Source organism: Erigeron canadensis, chromosome 5, assembly GCF_010389155.1.
Source record: "Erigeron canadensis isolate Cc75 chromosome 5, C_canadensis_v1, whole genome shotgun sequence".
Classification (NCBI taxonomy): domain Eukaryota; kingdom Viridiplantae; phylum Streptophyta; class Magnoliopsida; order Asterales; family Asteraceae; genus Erigeron; species Erigeron canadensis.
Window position 1 is genome coordinate 39,200,300 of NC_057765.1, and position 19,363 is coordinate 39,219,662.

Here is a 19,363-nt window from a genome sequence, read left to right on the forward strand (position 1 = left end):
ATATTAAGAGTTGATGATGATTTAATTCATTAAGGGTATTTTGGTCAATTTGCATGTCCCATTTATGTAAACTATGGGCTATAATTTTTATGCCTATTTTAATCAAACTTTAAAGCGTTTAAATACATATTACTGCAAATATAAAGACAAATGGGCAATTGGTTCAGTTGGTTAAACAAGTTGCCTTCTACACGCTCTACCCGGGTTCGATTTCCCTCCCCCACCCCATTTCTTGAATTTTTTTTTCCCTTAATTCTTTTAAAAGCAATTAAAATGGTTAAAATTAAAGTTACAGCAAACAAATAACAACTTTTGAATTGTTTCTGGTGGTAACATGATGCCTATGACACTTTCCACTCGGGTTCTACTTTTTGCAACACCTTTTTTAAAACGTTTTTGATTTATAATTTCACATTTATCATTGTGATTGCCTCACACAAGTTTAACCTTTTTATTACAAATCTTCGTTTTTCAAAATACTATTTCACATCAATATTTATCTTTTTTTTAAAATATTTTTTATATATATTAATTTGATAAATTTCATATTAATCATAGTAATTGGTTAGTTTTTTTCTATATGTTTCATGATTTATTAGTACGTTTGTATCATTTGTTTCAATGAATTTCAAGCCAAGTAAATATAATTTTATTAACTTCGTCATTTTATATATTTTTTCAATTGGTTAAATAGTCCGATAAACCTCAAAAGTACAAGTACGCATAAGAAACGTTAAAGAGGTCGATATCAAAATTTACATGTTATAGTATACAATAAACGAAACGTTTCCCGGGACAACGCCACGGGCGAATATAATACTATAAAGCGGCATTTTCGTTATAATAATCTAGTTAGCTTCTAAATATTCGTTTACAACACTTTTTATTGTTCGTTGTATACCTTTTTTTAACCTTCAGATGCTTTTGTAGTGTACATTTATCATTACGTAATTATTTTATATAATTGCAAATTTTACGTATCGTTGTGTGTCCCGGGGCGAAGCCCGGGCACAAAAACTAGTTGATCTGAAAGGTAATATAGGATGAGGCTGTGGACATTAGTATACCCTTCAGAATACGGTAAAAAGTATGGATTAATCACTGGATACCTAACGTATTTTCTTTTTTGTACACGGTTGCCCATTAAACTGGAATATAGAGATGTATTACCCACAAACTTTTCAAATTTATACATGTTTGCCTAATATGTGACCGGTTACCTGCTATAGCCAATTAAAACATTTTTTTATTATTTAAAGTTGTATTCTTTTATTTCATTTTACAAAAAATAAAATATATATTTCATTTAAATCAAATTCATATCTGCATCTCTCTTTGTATTTTTTTAGATAACTGCTTCTTTTGCATGTTTTTATTTATTTATTTATCACATCAATAATATAAAATAATGTTAAAAAACATATAAAATGGGAATTATTACCTAAATAAACAAAAATATTGGTCTATTTTATGAATTAAACATGCTTTTGAAAACTTACCAAACTAAACAAAATACCCGTGAGATTTTTGTAGAAACCACACGGATTCCCTTACCCAATCATATATCACCACTTGGCCACTACCTTTCACTCCCCCAAACACCACCATCTTCTTTCTTTTTTTTATTTCCCTTTCAATTTTTTATGCAGATTTCTTGTAAAAAAGAAACATGAATATTTAACCTCCTTCTGCCAGCGGTCAAAAAATGTCACATAAACCATCATTCGAATCAACAAAGTTAATTACTAAGCTGATGATTCTTCAAACCGTAGTTTTCCATATATTTAACCTCTTTTTCTGATAAAGTTAATTATTATAAATTTTGCAATTGTATTTTGCATAAAATCAATCAGTTGATATATACATTAGTGGAGGGGCTAAAAAGGGCTTTACACAAAGCTTGTTGAGACAATTTTAAATAACTTTCAAAGAATGGAGAATGGATATATACCTGGATTTTTTTGTTTACAGTGAAAGATTAAGAGCTTGTATATTTTATTATAGAAATATCAAATCTTGTCATGGCAAATATCAAACGATGTCGCATAAAACAATGACTAAATTTCAAAAAATTGATAACGGCAAGAATTTAAGTCCCTAATCTTGCTTTGTCGGATCAACATCGCAAATCATACTAATCTATACATTGTAACGAAAAACAATGATCTAGAAAGAGGAGGTGAAAAGGACCCAACTGAATGGATAAAGTAGTAAAAAATGATACACGACTTCAGGTTTGGTCCGATCGAGTGTGCTCTTATACCTTGCTCTTGATACCTTGCTTTCTATAAGAAACGGAGTATGTCATCTTCTTCTTATAAGAGCTGATTTTGTGCTCCGCCATGTAGTTTCTCCAAACTTATTCCATCATATTTAACATCTTGACTGCATTAATAACATTGATCAATAATCCCCTGATGACTAATAAGGAACTTGCGAACATACCATATGACAACTTTGGATCTGTAAACACTTCTTATATATGTAGTTGCAGCAGAAGAGGAAAAGGAAAAAGAGTTTTTCTGGACCTTTCTATATGAGTAGTTTGAAGAAAATCAAACGTATATATCAATAAATCAGATTCAAGGAGATGTTTTGGGAAAAAGAAGAAGATAATGGTGGTTTCGTGTCTTTTTTCCAGAAAAAATATGCAAAAGGATCAAAGAGAAAAGGGAAGATGAAACGCCCGAGAAATTTTTTTTTTTTTTATTTAAAAAAAAACATTTATATTCTGTTATTTTTCTTTTATAAACTGTAACTATTATCGACTAGTGTATAATCTCAAAAATAGAACTTGGTGCATGACTTGTTACTTACACGTGTACCATTCTAATGACCAAAGCTCCAGACACGAGACCTTTACATAATATAAGATGAAGTTCTAAACACAAGACTGAAACTAATGACTCAAGAGTTATGACCAGGGGCAGAGTGTAGTTACCATGTAAACCCGATGAACAGATTTTACATCAACTATTGAAAGACGACTACCACCTGATCTTTGGTAACAGAGTAATTAGTCTACAAACCATCAGGTGGTTTGACATGAGCCAACAATAAAGATCATCTAAAGTTTGCTAATAAGTATTGATTCATTTTGTGACTAAAAGCTAGATATAATCTGGACAGAAAGCATCAGAAGGTTTTGACATAGACCATCAAATAGTTTCAACATAAACCCCGAATTGAAACTGTAGGAGGCTAACTAATAAAATTCGACTCTTGTTAAATGATCAGGAACTACGATATAATTTGGACAAAACCATTAGTGGAGTCTCTTTGTACAGAGCACCAAAAAGGACCAGAAATATGGAGCTCACTCATGTAATAACACTGCTAGAGAATAAGATCTTTAAAATACCGGACTAGTAAAGACTCGCGGGTTTTGACCAGGAGTATAGTTATATTATGATGTAAACTCACTAGAAAGATTTTTCCTGATCCAATCACTAAGAACAACTACCACCCGACACACTTTAATATGTAACCATTATTATATAAAACCATCCGGTGGTTTAACATTAACTTGAACCAGAGAAACGTATCCAAGCTACCTATATATTTACTTTTCATTTTATGACCAAAAGCCGAGATATAACTGGACAAAAAGCATTAGGTGGTGGTTCTGGACATGGACTACCAAGGGGAAGCTATACAACTAACATATGCAGCTCGTATTTTATAATCAAACGCTAAGGGTATGAACCGGACAAACGATCAGGTAGTTTTTCTTTTGGTTTTGGAGTGACCAAGAAGACCAACCATACAAGTAGTGAATCTGCTCACTAGTCGACTCAACCCTTGGCGTATCTCAGCCTAAAACAAAACATTCAGTACTACTTTCAACATCATATTTACATACAAAATGACGATCCAGGTTCAAGATACATGAAGTTTAAGCTTGACCAAGACCAGGCTGCAAGCTGATGCAAACACTACTTTCTTACTTGTTTCAAAACGACTATTCATACTTTACTAGGACCTGCTTGCAAAAACCCTTTTACAAACTGATATGGATAGCACTACATATTTACTTACTTACAACATGACCCTATATAGTTACCATAATATGTTTCAAAAGCTGGTTTACAAACTGGTTTAATTTGCAACTTTATAAGTTGCACAAAAAGGGCGTAACTAGTATCAAAGGAAGGCATAAGAGATACTCGTTACCCATCCAACGAGCAACACCGCTAGTGCTAAGCTATACCCTTCCCTGGATCTTTTCGGGCTCAACTTGTCTCACCTAAAAAAAAACATATATAACGGTAAGTATAAATACTTAGTGAGTAAACGGGTTCTAGCATATAAAGAATGCATAATCTAAATTCTTTCTGTTGTGATCTGAAACAAATTCAAAGTCACATTCTAGTATGTAAGGAATTCCTTTTCTGGTAATTCTATGCATTCAACATTCATGAAATAAATGACATACTCATACGAGAGATATCTAGATCAATCCCGTATAAAATAACCTTCTGGTAATGTGATAAGTACATACCCTCATACATATCTAGATGCATTCCGGATATTACCTATCATTCTATTCTATCCGTTACTCACCTTATAATCACCGTTAGCTTTTAAGTAAAACTTGGTTGATCTCTTGTATCACCTATACACAAAGCATAATACACGTATCACTTAAAGGTTAAAATACAACTATCTATTCCTTTTGGGCTGTTTTCCATCAGCTTCTAACTACAAAATATCCCATAGCTAATATGACCTTTTTCTGAAACTCGAGTTTTCTTTGAGGCTTTACATCAAATACCTTGTCTACATGATTTTATTCACTATAAAAAATTACTTCTTTTGTTTAAGTAAACATCCATGTATCTGCTACATCAATTCCAATCAACTTGTTGCAAATCACGAGTAAATTATATGAAGCAAAACTTGTATAATCAAATCTTATAAAAACATATCTTTCTCTTTTTGACTAAAACATGGTGGTATAAGATTACCACACCATCTTTATCTATAATATCTCAACTAGTAAGTTGAGACTCAGATCTTCTACAAAAATCAGGTTGATTATATCTAGTAGAAAAATTCATACCTTGATTTACTCCTGATTAAAGATCAAAAGCACTCTACTTTACTTTCTAGTTAGCTAAAATCAAGTTTCTCTTTAATCTTGAGCTAGATATCTTCACGAGAGGGACACATACTCAGGACACCATGTTTTCACACACTAAGTATATGTCGTGTTTGTAGAAGGAGCTCCCAGATACTTCTGTTAACTTCCCTTTTGTTTTTCATTCACTTTTTCTTTTAAATTTCTACATATATATCTATTTGATTAACTTTATCTAATAATAATAAATATGAACTTTACATATATGATACATTAGTCCCTAAAATAACTTATTGTGTACAATAAAGGCACTAACTAGTTGACTGGTACTTCAGGCATATAATAGATATAACTTATATATCATAATGTTTATATTTTAGTTCATATAGATTAAAAATACCTATTTGAATTACCTTAATTTATGGGGTGTTACAGAAGATGGTGGTATTGGGGGAGTGAAAGGTAGTGGCCAAGTGGTGATATATGATTGGGTAAGGGAATCCGTGTGGTTTCTACAAAAATCTCACGGGTATTTTGTTTAGTTTGGTAAGTTTTTAAAAGCATGTTTAATTCATAAAATAGACCAATATTTTTGTTTATTTAGGTAATAAAGGATAAAATTTGTCAATTTAAACCTAATAAACATTAATTCTGGTAATTCAATTTCATTTAAAAGAAATACAAATACATAAAAAAAAACTGAAAAGTACAACTACATATCCCCACGGGTGTTTTTAGAGCCGAACTTGAAGTAGGGACCATCATTAATAAGCTAAGAGAAGGGCGCCTAAGATGGTTTGGCCATGTTAGGAGAAGGGATTGAACAGCACCACTAAGGAGAGCGGAACCTATTCACGTTGAAGGCATACGAAGAAGGGGAAGGCCTAAGATGAGGTGGGAGGACCAAATAGCGAAGGACCTTATAGAGCTTGGTTTGTCGGAGGACATGACAGCGGATAGGAAGACCTGGAGAACTAGGATTAGAGTTGAGGATTAGGTTAGGGTTTGACTTTCGCGGGACTCTGATCATCATCTTTTCCCATATTGCCTTGCCTAAGGAAAAGTAGGCCCAACATAGGTGACTCGAGGCAACAGAAGCCTTTAACCGGACAGGAGAAGAGGTAAGTTGACGGAGGTGGAAGGACAGAATACCGGAGGATACGAAGGAGTTTTCTGGTGGAGGAGGTGGACAATGAGTGTAAGGCATATGGGAATAGTTTTGTTTTTTTTTGTTTTTTTGTTTATTTTTTTTAGACTTTTTTTTCTTAGTCTTTGGTTCTCAATAACCTCCGTGGTGGTTTTGGCCGGAGTAGAGGGAGGCCAAAATCGAGGGGGGAAGTTACTCTTGGCTGCCCCTTGCTTTGCCTGTTGAAGGACATGACCGATGAGAGATTATTAGAGTACTAGGACTAGTTTAGGGGTTTGAGAGCTTAGGAGAGGACTAGGTTTAGTATAGCTAGGCGGCTAAGTTAGTGTGTTCCATAGGTTGTGCACTACTCGTTATTCTCCTTGGACCTATCGGGCACTAGGATTTCTTAGTTAATTCCTTGTATATAGGTAGGTTTGAGCTTTATGCTGAAATACTTTTAAATTTGTCTACGTTCTATATGATTGGTATTATATGAGTTTTGTTGAACCTGTGCTTTTAGTCCGTAGGTTGTGTAGAAATAGCTTAACCCCCTTAGTTTTTAGTCAATACATATGTATAGGTCTGGTTGCCCTGACGGTTTACGTTTCTCCTATTTGAGCCCCTTGCTAAAGTCTTTGTTTATTATGTTTCTACTTTTTATGTTGTTATTTGCGTACTATCATTGTTAGAGTTTATGTACTGTGCTAAGGTATTGTTAGGCATACGTTTGCTACTCTTCGCTACTCTTAAGGTAGCCTTACCCAGTGGATCCAGCTGATAGGTATATACACTTCACTATTTACGGCTTTTACATCTTCGTGGCCGAAGGTCCTTATGGAAGTAGTCTCTCTACCTTTTGGGTAGAGGTAAGACTGTCTACAGCTCACCTCCCACATACCCCGCTCAAGGATTGGGTACAGTTGTTGTTGTTGTTGTTGTACATATATCAATCTGGAAATAATAGATTGTCTAGATGGGCAGATCTACTACTGTTCAGATCAGATACAATGGATTAAAATAAATGAAAAAGATTGATGATGCTAATGTTGGAGAATAAAACGAGATCGTTCGATAACCGGATCTGCTACTTCTCTTCTTTGTTTTGATGCCTCTTTCACAAAATCCCATTGTTCTCCTTCTTCTTAATTTCTTTTCATTCACCGATAGGATATTATTATGTATGTTACTATGCCTGTATCTATCTATCTATCTTGCTTGATGTTTTGACATTTTATATTTATGAAATTGATCTGATGTATGTATCTATCTATATTGCTTGATGTTATGCCAATAATTGAGAGGGTTATGTTAGTTACTAGTTAGATGGTATATATGAAATTGATCTGCTTATATAATATGAATAAAGAAATATTGTGTATGTATATGTAATATACAAATAAGTCCACCTCATCTCTACCGCTCTACACAGGATGTCAATTTAAATACTAAAAAATATTTCAACCAGCTATAACAGGTAACTAGTTACATATTACGCACTTTTCAAAAAAAAAAAGTTACATATTACGTAACCATGTACAAATTTAAAAAATTTACAAGTGATACATTTCAATATTCATGTTTAATGGATAACCATGTACAAACAAGAAAGTACGTTAGTTATCTAGTGATTAATCCCTAAAAAGTATAATGAAAGTGACATGTCTGATGCAAATTTTACGTCTTGATGCACTAATAATTGTTGGTACATTGAAAAGTAAAAAAGTAATTATTCTTCATGTATTTAAGCATAGCATTATATGCAATGTGTGTAACTATCTCCGAATACTACTAAAGGAGATTAGATAATGACTTAAGAAAATGATGTTGTCAAGTAATTAGAATAGCCACGTTAGTATAAAGTGCTAATTTGATGACATCAGAATTTGGTTAGGAGGTTAGTTAGGAGCTTAATTTGGTTTTAACTAGATAAATAGGTTGGTTTTTGTAAAGGTTTGACCACAAGTTGTACTATTAGGAACAATTTGCATGCACCAGTAAAAAAGGGACTGTACGTTACTCTCATCAAAAATTCAAATTTTAAAAGCTTCTTATATACACTTTTCACCAAAGTGTTGGAATATGATCACGTTATAATAAACGCATGTCCGGTAATTATTTAAACTTACGGGGTTACACAAAAATGACACGTAAACTCTATGCAATTAATTAATGTATTAAAGTAATATATTGATTAATTAGATCACGAAATAATTAATAAACTATTAAAAGATTAATAGTGTTTATTAATTAATTAAACGAGAAGGATTAAAGTGTAAATTAGAAAATAAGAAAGTTTCCTAATTACACTAAAATAAGGGGTGGGCCGAAAATTGTAGATGGTTTTCTAATCCTCTACAAACTTGGTCACCAAGTAATTAAACCTTAAATATTAGTCCTTATAAATAAGGGTTAAGGTTTAAAAATTTTGTATGACAATTAGATTCGTAAAAAACCCTAATTAAATCAATTCGTCTCTTTCACTTCTTTTAGTTCGATCAACATTAAAGTTAAAAGAAGTTTCATTGGTTTTAGTCAACAATTATTATAATAATTGTCATGTAAATCAAAACCAAATTAATCATTTATTATTCATTGTGAATTGAAGCGGTCGATCTCTAATTTTGAGTGTTCGACTATATATGGTAAAGGATATACGGGTTTTTAGTTTGTGGTTGGGTACTAGCATACATCATAGGAGTGTTAAGTGTGTGATCGTAGATGGGTTTTAGTTTAGACCCTTTAATAATAATAGTAATTATTAATAATATTATTGTAAGCTTTGGCGGAAAGTTACACATATTCTATTCATTACTTTATTAGTTAATATAATTGCATAAACGTTTTTTTTTCCGCTGCTTGCTCGTGATGTTTATGTTCACAAGACAAAGCTTCTTCTGTACTCCTTCTCTTTCTTTTTCTCTCCAAATAATTCAAAGATTACAGATGGTCTTTTACTTTCATGTTTCTCTTCTTCCTATATTTCTCTCCAAATAATTCGACAACCCTAACTTTTGAACACAAATTAACACATCTAAACAAATCATGTCACTCTATAGATCTAACCGGAATTTTTAGGAGATGTAACAAATTAAGAGTAGGTTGGTGGTTGTTATTATATAACAAGATTCACTTATGTTTTTTTTGTTTAGTAATTAGGGTTTGTTCTCTCTTCTATTTTTTCATTTTTTTTCTTTATTACAGATAACCATTAAAAGATTTAATTTAATTTCTTTTTGTTGAGATCGTAGACTATATATAGAAGCATGGATGAATAAGAAGATTGTAGATATATTTATGGTTTGTTCGATCTTGTAGCTAGAGGCAGCCATCGGTTAATCGAAAATATGATACAGTGATATATTGAGTATGGGATTGTTCTTCATATCTTCGGGGTTTTTCCATCTGTTTCTACTTCACAATAAAAAATTCGATCTTTTAGTGAGAGGCAGCCATGGGTTTCTTCCATTTGCTTTATGTGATTATATATATACATGTGTTTTTAAAGATTTTTGGTGTTAATTAATAATCTATATATGAAGGTTGTATCAGGTTTCATTGATATCTGTTTTCCCTAATGGGTTTTGTTACATATATCAATTAATTAATAATCCTTAATGGGTTTTGTTACATATATTAATATGAAGGTTGTATCAGGTTTCATTGATATCTGTTTTCCCAAATTCATATTAAGAGTACATGCTTATTATAATTTTTACTTTTTTTTCTAATCTTTTTCCAGTTTTGTATTTATGAGTTTAATATTGGTAAATTAAACTTTTAAAATGTTTTTTGTTTGGTGTTTGTAAGCCATAGTTGGACTTCAAGCTTAAAAGGTGGATAAAAGAACGTGAATGAATGTCTGTGAAGGATACTCAAATCATGTATGTTTTTGTGAATTTCAATTTTGTGAGGCAATATATAGTTTACTATAGATAAGGTTTGTAAATAACCAACTAAGTCATTAAGGTTGTGTAGAATCGCTATATTTACAGGCAACTGGGTTCTTGCTTTAGATTGATGAAGCTGTCGTGTCAATTATATGTAAATTGTGGGATTACGATGCAAGGCAAGTTCTGATTTTTATAGCTACTTATGTAATAAGTTTGTTGTTCATTTAAATTACTTACTTGGGTTATGTTTTTTCTATAGGTTTACTGGTCGTTGGAAAGAAGATTAGGTACTATGGGCATATCAAAAAGCCTAGCTAGGGTTGAACTTGTGTTTAGAATAATTATATAATTGGTTTATGTTTAACAGGGATGTTTTAGGTCAACCGTTGAATGTTGAAATGGCCAAGTCACTACCTCATAGGCCTGCTAAATCTGCTCTCGATTAATCTTCTTTGCTAATGGTGATGCAACAGGTTGTTGCAACGCAGTTTCAGCTGCCTCTTATAATGCAACAAACAAGGTCATGAAAAGGTAATGTTTTTCAATCTATCCGTTTTTAGTTTTTTTAATATAAGTTGCTTTGCTTAATCTGTAGATATAATCTTGATTAACAATCTTTTGTTGGTAGCTATAATAAAATTGCTCAAAAGGGGTTGTTACCAATCTTTTTTCTAAAGTGAACATTTATATTTGTTATATTTATTTTTCATTTAGATTGGTTATTGTGTAATTTAAATCTTTGTTTCTTGAGAAAGGTGTTGACCTTTTTAATCTATATATTCATTTCACTGATTTTGTTTATTAGGAATCTTTAATTATTTGGATTCATTATAAAAAAAAAAAAAATTGTAGAGATGGTACGGTTTCCAAAGAGGCTTTTAAGTGTCTACATGAATTTGAAGAAGGAAATAACAATGGATGTTGTCTTAGTGTTCTTTTGATTAAATATTTTTGTTTAGTTGTTTATCTTGAATCTCTAATGTAATAATTGATTACTACAAACTTCTTCTCATTTATTGAAACATTTAAAGTCAAGAGCTAAGTGAGAGATTCAATTGTGAAAACCAGGCATGGTGGATTGAGTGTACCGAACAGAGAAAAGTTGACAGCTTGATGCCGTAGCCAAAGCAAGGTAAGTGCCAACACTATTGTCAGGTAAAAGCTTTTACAATAATCTTAGAAATTTATGGGTATATGCAAAAACAGGTTATTCTTTTTCACATAAGCTTTACTATCTATTGTATTGGTGGGGCCTTTGGATAAGATGAAGGAATTTGATGATAACATCCCTCATCATGACTTCCATAATTTCTAGGTAAGAAACAATGCTACTTCCTCAATATACAAAATGTGATGGTGGAAATGGGTCATTGTTAGTACATGTCAAAACAAGTGGGCTGGGTTGTCATCTAAGTATATTTTGTAAGAACCAGCATGATAGTCATGACCACTTATTTTTTTGGTTGTGACTATCCTAATGGAGTGTGGAATAGGTTAAAGACAGATGCAAGGTTGGAGATGGCTCTTGATATTTGGTCTGATATTATGAATTTTTATATAGCTAGACCAATCAAAAAAACCATCTGGAATATAATTCAAAGGTTAGTGCTTGGGGCTGTGGTTTATTTTATTTGGCAGGAAAGAAATCTCAGAATGTTTGAGGGGAAAACAAGGCCTGTCGAGGTCTTGTGTCAAATTATTTTATCTGAAGTTAAATTCAGATTGATGGGCCTTAAAATTAAGATATCTAAACATTCTGGAGCAGCTGAGACGATTTGGGGTTTTAAAGCAGATAAGGGTTTTGTTGTTAATGATTATGATAATAAATCTTAATGGAGCTGCATGTAAGGTGTAAGAATGGAAGGTTTTTTGGCCTTGTGATCTCTTATTCTGTTCAATATATATTTCATTTAGGGGTAGGATAAGAGTTATAAGGGGGTGTTTAGTTGTAGTACCTGTTGTGGACATTTGTGTAACTATGCCAAGACATGAGTTTTGGAGTTGGATGTTGACTCATGTTTTTTTCTTTTCTGGCCTTTTCATTATTGGGGGCTTTCTTTTATATATATATATTTTTTTGTCAAAATGCTTAGTCCAAACGGGCATAAGATTAGTGGTGTTTAGGGTTGTTAGTTGGCATGGAGGGAGGCTTTCTTGGGTTTTCTTTGGAGATATAAGGGGGATATGTGTTGTCATTTTATTGCATTTTAGTCCCTCATGGGCTTTAATGTTCCTTTTTTCTTCATTTTTGCTTTTTAACAATTCAGTACTTTTGTATTTCCACTGGATTGTTGTTAGAGTTTTAGGCTGCAGATTCCGGGGAAGGAGGATTTGTAGAATCTGGTCCCTTATTGAGTCTGTCAGTCTTGGTTTCTTTTTCTTTGTTTTGAGTCTGGTAGGTATCTGGCTCTTTATGGGAGGGTTTATCGCTTTTATTTGGGCTGGGTTGCAGATTTTGAGAGTAATACTGTATTTAAGTATCTTGGGTATGGTATTGTTGCTGATCCTGCTCTTCATTTAGATGTTTATGCCTATGTTCTGAATTTTAGTCTAGATATGTGGATGAATGGGGTTTCTTCTGGTGTTGGATTGCTTTTATTGAGGGTTTGGTTGGGTTGTTTGAGATGTTGCTGCTGTTTTGTTTTTGAGTGTTTTAGTACAAAGAATGAGTATGGCAGCTTTTGTTTGGATATAGGAATTATGAGCATTTCAGTTCTATGGTATTTTCTGGATAGTATTAGTGTTTTTTAGGATGCTGGTTTATTAATGGGGACTTTTAAATTAGGGGATGTATTGTATAATAATTGTTGTAATGAGTTGGTTTGGGTTAGTAGAGGGATTTGTTGTAGAAGAGATTATTGGCATTCAAATGATAGCAAAATTACACCGAAGCTATTTTATTTTGAAGGTTAGGGTGTTGTGAAATGCGCAAATCAAAGGGGTATAATTGGTTTTATATTCTTGGTGCTTTCTGAATGTGAGTGGGTAGGTTTGACTTTCAAAAGTTAAACAATATTTGTTGGTATGAATTTTGGCTCAGGATATAACTCATTGATATTTGGAAGTAGTGATTTTGATTCTCACTTTGATTCATTTGCTGGGTCTTTTTTGGGCTCCTTGGTATGATCAGTGTATTAAGTTGTTATAGACTCTTTTTGGCATAAATGGATTATTTTGATTGTGGATAAACAATGGAGGTGGGCTAATACATATGGGTCCAAGATTTCAGTAGATTGGGCTAATAGCTATGAAGAATCAAGAGATTTTGTTGGATGGTTTACTGAGGACAAGAGATTTTGGTTTTCTTTATATTGTTTCGTATTTATACTTTGTAATAAGTTACACTATATTGTATTTTCTCTGTTTTTTGTTTATAGTTTTATTATTTGGGATGTGCAATAAGGATTGTAAAATGCAATCCCCTACGAGGATGCCCATAGTATTTTTGTCTTCTTTTATTTTCTAATAATATTATCTAAAGGGTAAATACCCTTTTACCCGGAAAAAAAAGTATATCAATGAAATGGTAACTGATGAACTTGTTTTTGAACGTACTTAGATGGAATATGTAATGTCAAATATTTTATAAAAAGTCTATGGATTGTCCGTGTTTTTACACAGGTCTAAAACTAGTTGTAGAACTACAGGTTGAAATTACAACATCAAGACATGTGAGGTTTGCTTGGATTAGGATTCTTTAAAGTTGATCATCAACTTTAGGTAAAGTTGGATCAATTTTGACCATTGGATTAAATCCAACGGTTAAGATTAAAGTATGATATTTAAATCTTAACCATTGGATTTAATTCAATAGCTAAAATTGAAACAACTTTACTTAATCAACTTTAAGGAATCTCAATCCGGTTTGCTGAGTAGAGTTTACTCGGTCAAGAAGTCTGTTGCACATTTCCTATTTTACATGTTATATTATTTGATTTAGTCTAAGTTAGTAGTTCATTTAGTGGGTTAGTGGTCCTAGTTTTTAGGAAGTGAGTAAGTGGAATGCCCAACGTTATTTTAGTAGTTTTCCTAGTTTTATTTTTTTTTTGCCTATTTAAGGCCTTCATGTAAGTTGATTTTGAGTAATCAGAATTTTAGAGAGAAAACCACTTTGTGTGAGTGTGAGTTATAATTTTCTGATTCAACACAGGCCATAAAATGTTAGATGGTAGACAAAAGTGTAAATTTTGTGAAGACATTTCCTTAGTATAACCAGCACAAGAGAGTATACAGTGACATGGCAGACCAATTTTTTGGGAGACCTGTTGTGAGGGGTGAGGGTGTTAAATACAAAAAAATAGGCAAAAGAAAATAGAGTAAACTTCTCATGTCCACTCTTAGGTTGGTAAATCTTTAAACTTCCATGAAATATGAAGAAACCCAATATCAATGATGCATCATCTACAGATATTGAATTTCATCCCAATAACCTTAAATTGTTGATCAACGACGAAAAAGATAGTTATTTAAAGCTATCATTGCCTTTGATCATCACATTTTGGTTCCCTTTTATAATTTCATTCTCTGCATTTGGTCCTAATCATGGCAATGAAGGTATATCTTGGGAAGCTATTCCTGATTTGTGTTCATTTTGAGAAACAAATGTTCTTTTTCCCGAGTAATGTCATGTACCTGTGATTAATTTCTTGATTTTAAGAATATACATTGATGAAATGTTCCAAGACAATCTGATATTTAAGTTTTGTTCATGTAATATTTAGCCTGGTTTTGAGAAATGTGACATCCCTTTGTTCCAAAATGTATTGTTTTCATAATTGACCCGGCTATGAAGGTGCATTGCATTGTGCGTTTAAACAAAAAAAGATTGTTCATGAATCATCTGCATTCCATTGACATAGAACATATTGGATGAAAAGATGTATCGATGAGGATAATCATAGGTATGGTTTGGATGTGTGTTTGGAATAGATTCTCCGATCCTAGTTATCAGGATCAGGTTTAGCTGTAGTGAAATGTATTCCAACCAAAAAACATTTAAATCTTTCTTCTTGAAGTTGGCTTCGTACACGGCTACAGGATACCCTAATTAGGTCGCATCGTCTGAGTCAGCCTTCCTCGGATAACCTAAAGAAGGACTTTCACCATCATTTGTTTTTTGAAGTTGTAATAAATGATTTACTGTACATTCAGTTTTCATTGAGTTAAAACAAGGTCATTTGGTAAAATTTAAAGGTAAAAGATGGGATTTTGATGGTTTCACTAGATATTTGGTTTTCTTGCAGTTAGTATCTGATCATTAGGCCCCTGTTTGATAGATAACAATTTGATCTAACTGTTGCAGGGAATGCAGGTGTCTCTTATAAGAACTTCACTAATATGAGCTCGTATCCATACCTTGAAGATCAAGGCAGAAATCATACAGAGAAGATCCTTTTGGAGTTGAATATTTCTAGAGTCTATAACGATTCTCCATTTTATGAAGCTAGCATTGAAGAAACCGAGGATAATCCTCTTCAGGAAAAAAGCCCAGGGGAGGACTTATTGTGGAAACTTTTAGGTTACTCGGCATTCATTTGTGAACGACAAGTTCAAGATATTTATATCGATAGTAAACAAGAAGAGGTACAAACAGACCATTTAGCATATTTCACTTCAGACGATTTTAAGACCATTACAAAGGAGGACAACAGGCTAAGTGGTACCCCCAGTAGGTTTAGTCGACATCACTCATAGGCTCGAGGCAGATGGGACTAAATACAACTATGCAGCTGCATCAAAAGGAGCTAAAGTTGTGGCTCCTGATAAGGAATGATAAACCTTGTAGGTTATTGTAATTGTAATTGTAATTGTATTATTATTGTTGTGTTATTGAAAGAGATTACAAGAGGCTATATTTATAGAGTAGTCTAGCCTAATACATGGAAACTAATATTATAGAAACTTAATATATAGAAACTAAACTATGACTAATACTCCCCTGAAAGCTAAGCGCTGAGCGATTCTAGCTTGAAAAACAAATATGAAGAAACATAAAAAACTTAAATCTAAAAGCAACTTTTAAAAGCAATGTCTTCGTCTTCAACTTCTTCTCTTCAAACTCCTCCGTTTCCGCCTCTAAAGCGCTGAGCGATTCTAGCTTGAAAAACAAATATGAAGAAACATAAAAAACTTAAATCTAAAAGCAACTTTTAAAAGCAATGTCTTCGTCTTCAACTTCTTCTCTTCAAACTCCTCCGTTTCCGCCTCTGGCTTGTATTTATGCCGGAAAAAGGAAAAAAAATATAAGCAAACCTTTATTGTGATCGGTGCCGTCTTTGTATGACAGAAATTTGTGAATAGAAGTGGCTAGGACCGCCGTTAGTCGAAACGATCTTCTAACCGTTGTTGTATAGGACCGTCGTTGTCGGTACGATCACTAAACAAGTATTTTATATGCAGATTGTTTCTGCGAATTGGATAGGACCGCCGTTTGTCAGTACCATCTTCAAACCATGTTTGTATAGGACCGACGTTAGTGGGTACGATCTCTATAGATTTTTTTTAAGTGAATTCTGAAAGAAATTTTTTTCGAAAATTAGGGTTTTTGGCGGCGGTTTGCGGTGGCCGACGGCGGTGGAAATCAGCGGTAGGCAAAATTGAAAACAGGGTTTTGACCGGAATTCGTCAAGGATCACAAATATGTCGGCGGTGTATAGTAAGGCACTGTAAAAGGGGTGAATCGGCCGGATTTTACTTTTTCCGACGAGATAAAAAAGCGGCGCGTGACAATTCCGTAGGTTGCAAAAGTTGTAGGGTTTTCTCGAAAATTGGTTTCGAAGCTAATGGTGGTGGAGGTGTTGTTTAATTCGAAGATATTAAGTGTTAATTGCACTCGACCAGATTTAGTTTTTTTTTTTTTTCTTGGTCGGAATTTATAACTAGAATTGTGTCTGGATTCTTGGCTCTGATACCATAATAAACCTTGTAGGTTATTGTAATTGTATTATTATTGTTGTGTTATTGAAAGGGATTACAAGAGGCTATATTTAGACCATTATTAAACGGAAGGTGAAGACTATAGGTGAAGGGAGATAATGGATAGGTGAATTGTTAAGCCACATAGGTGATAGGAGAATGTGATGTAGAGATAGGTGAATGGTTTACCCTAGGTGAAAGATGAGATGTGGGTCCATTTTAATTTATCTATATTATTTGTGTTGTTTTGTTCTATTTTGATTGGCTACATTGTGAGACATAAAATAAAAGTGAGGACCAAACGATAAGTGAATGGTTAAAGGGAAGAAGAAGGTGAAAGAAATGTGAAGGTGATGCTGAGATGGCATGAAAAAGTGTATGTGAAAAGGTGAATGGTTATGAATTATAGAGTAGCCTAGCCTAATACATGGAAACTAATATTATAGAAACTTAATATATAGAAGCTAAACTATGTCTAATAAGGAAGCTAAATGTGCAAACAATATATTAGGTGGAGATCATGATATGTATTTAAGGAACCCTTGTTCGGTTCTTGGGAAATTTGTAGTCATTGAGCTTGCAGAAGAAACTTTAGTTGATGTAATCACGATAGCGAACTATGAACACCATTCTTCTAATTTTAAGAAATTTGAATTATTGGGAAGTTTGGTTTTTCCAGCAGAATCATGGTATGAGCTTGGGACTTTTGTTGCACAAAATGTCAAACATAATCAATACTTTAAGTTACCCGAACTAAAATGGGCTAGATACATTATGTTGAGATTAATTACTTATTATGGAACAGATTTTTACTGCACTCTTAGCCTTTTTGAAGCATATGGTATTGATGCAATTGAAAAAATGCTTGAAGATTTTGATCATGGCTTCAGGGGAAGCAACTGACAGAAAAGTATCAAATCCTAACCGGACTGCAGCTCCTGCCTTGTGGGAAACTACTGGTTTTTCTAACAAACTCGATGGTGACAATAAAAAGATCGAAGGGGTAGATGATCACGATGCAACAAAGAAACCATTGATAGATATTAGAGTTCCTGAAACTATAACCAAAGGTAATGGAAGAATACACGGTGACGCTATTTTAAAGATTTTGATGCAAAAGATTTGATTATTGGAAAATGATATATTGTCGTTGGAGGATTACATTAATGAAGTGAACAAGATACAAGGGGATGTTCTTCCGCATCTTGATAAAGAAGTTGTCAAGTATTTAGGGCTCGTAGGGCAAACTAGATTGGAAATTAAGGAATTCTGGCTGTGGAAAGAGACCATGGTTTGTTTTTTTTATCCGACTAAACTGGTTTTTGAACCTCCCAAAGACGGTTCTGTTTGACTAGGTCCCATTCAACCAGTTAGAATTAACTATCTTGGGTACTACTTATTCAAAGTTATATGATTTGTGTACAAAAGGTTAACCATTTCAGGAGAAAGGCATTGCAGACTTGGAGTCATGGAAAGCTTCAGTCTCGTTCTTATTGGAGTCAGTTGTCAAGGAAAACGCCATGCTAAGGTAATTGTTGTAGTATGAAAGAAGCTAATATGCATACATGAAATGGTCATCTGCAAGTAAATTCAGCTAATTTTTCATATGCATGATAAACCTTGTAGGTAATTGTAATTGAATTATATTGTTGTGTTATTGAAGGGATTACAAAAGACTATATTTATAGAGTAGCCTAATCTAATACATGGAAACTAATACTATGGGAACTTATTATATGGAAACTATCCTATGTCTAATAGTCCCCCCGCAAGCTAAGCGCGGAGCGATTCTAGCTTGAAAATCAAATAAGAAGAAACATAAAAAACTTAAATCTAAAAACAACTTTTAAAAGCGATGTTTTCTTCTTCAACTTCTTATCTTCAAACTCCTTTTCTCCCCCGTTTCCGCCTCCGCCTTGTATCTGTGCCGGAAAAATTATTTAACTTGTTTCATAGGCAAGATATCGAGAAGATTGCAAGAGATGAAGAAAGCATGGACAAGACTGAGCATGTTTTACTTTGTGCAAGCCTTTCTTTCGCAATCGTTACTGCCTTCAAGATTCTTTGGAATTTGTTACCAAACTCTGCCAGTAGCTTGCCTCAAAGGCAAGTGAGTAGGCCAAAACGAAGGTGGAAGCCACTGGTTTTTACCTGCTTTATCACAATAATAGTTACTTTAGCTTTTTGTTAGACTGTTGAACAACGCTAAGCTCGGGATACTTGTACATTACCATTAGTATAGCCATTTTTGAGGTTCATAGTTCATCCAAAATGAAGCTGTTTAGACATATTTGATTCTTGTAGCTTTCTTTTGTTATTAGTATTTTAAAATAAGCATAAACTTACCGT

General features: G+C 33.2%; 2 long non-coding RNA genes and 1 pseudogene across 3 annotated transcripts; 2 read left to right on the forward strand and 1 right to left on the reverse strand.

Annotated features, from left to right (window-relative positions):
• Positions 1-4,236: 4,236 nt before the first annotated feature.
• LOC122598975 lies at positions 4,237-5,157 on the reverse strand. The gene is made up of 3 exons (XR_006323811.1): positions 5,063-5,157; positions 4,564-4,615; positions 4,237-4,246 (listed from the first exon to the last, which is right to left on the reverse strand). It is a non-coding gene; the product is annotated as an uncharacterized LOC122598975 (long non-coding RNA).
• Positions 5,158-10,356: 5,199 nt separating this feature from the next.
• On the forward strand, positions 10,357-13,653 carry LOC122600523. Of its 2 annotated transcripts, XR_006324060.1 has the most exons (4): positions 10,357-10,386; positions 10,467-10,630; positions 11,168-11,231; positions 11,306-13,653. It is a non-coding gene; the product is annotated as an uncharacterized LOC122600523 (long non-coding RNA). The 2 variants fall into 2 exon arrangements; XR_006324059.1 differs by having other exon boundaries at positions 11,168-13,653.
• A 747-nt stretch (positions 13,654-14,400) lies between these two features.
• Positions 14,401-19,286, forward strand: LOC122600521 (annotated as a pseudogene).
• The last annotated feature ends 77 nt before the right edge of the window (positions 19,287-19,363 follow it).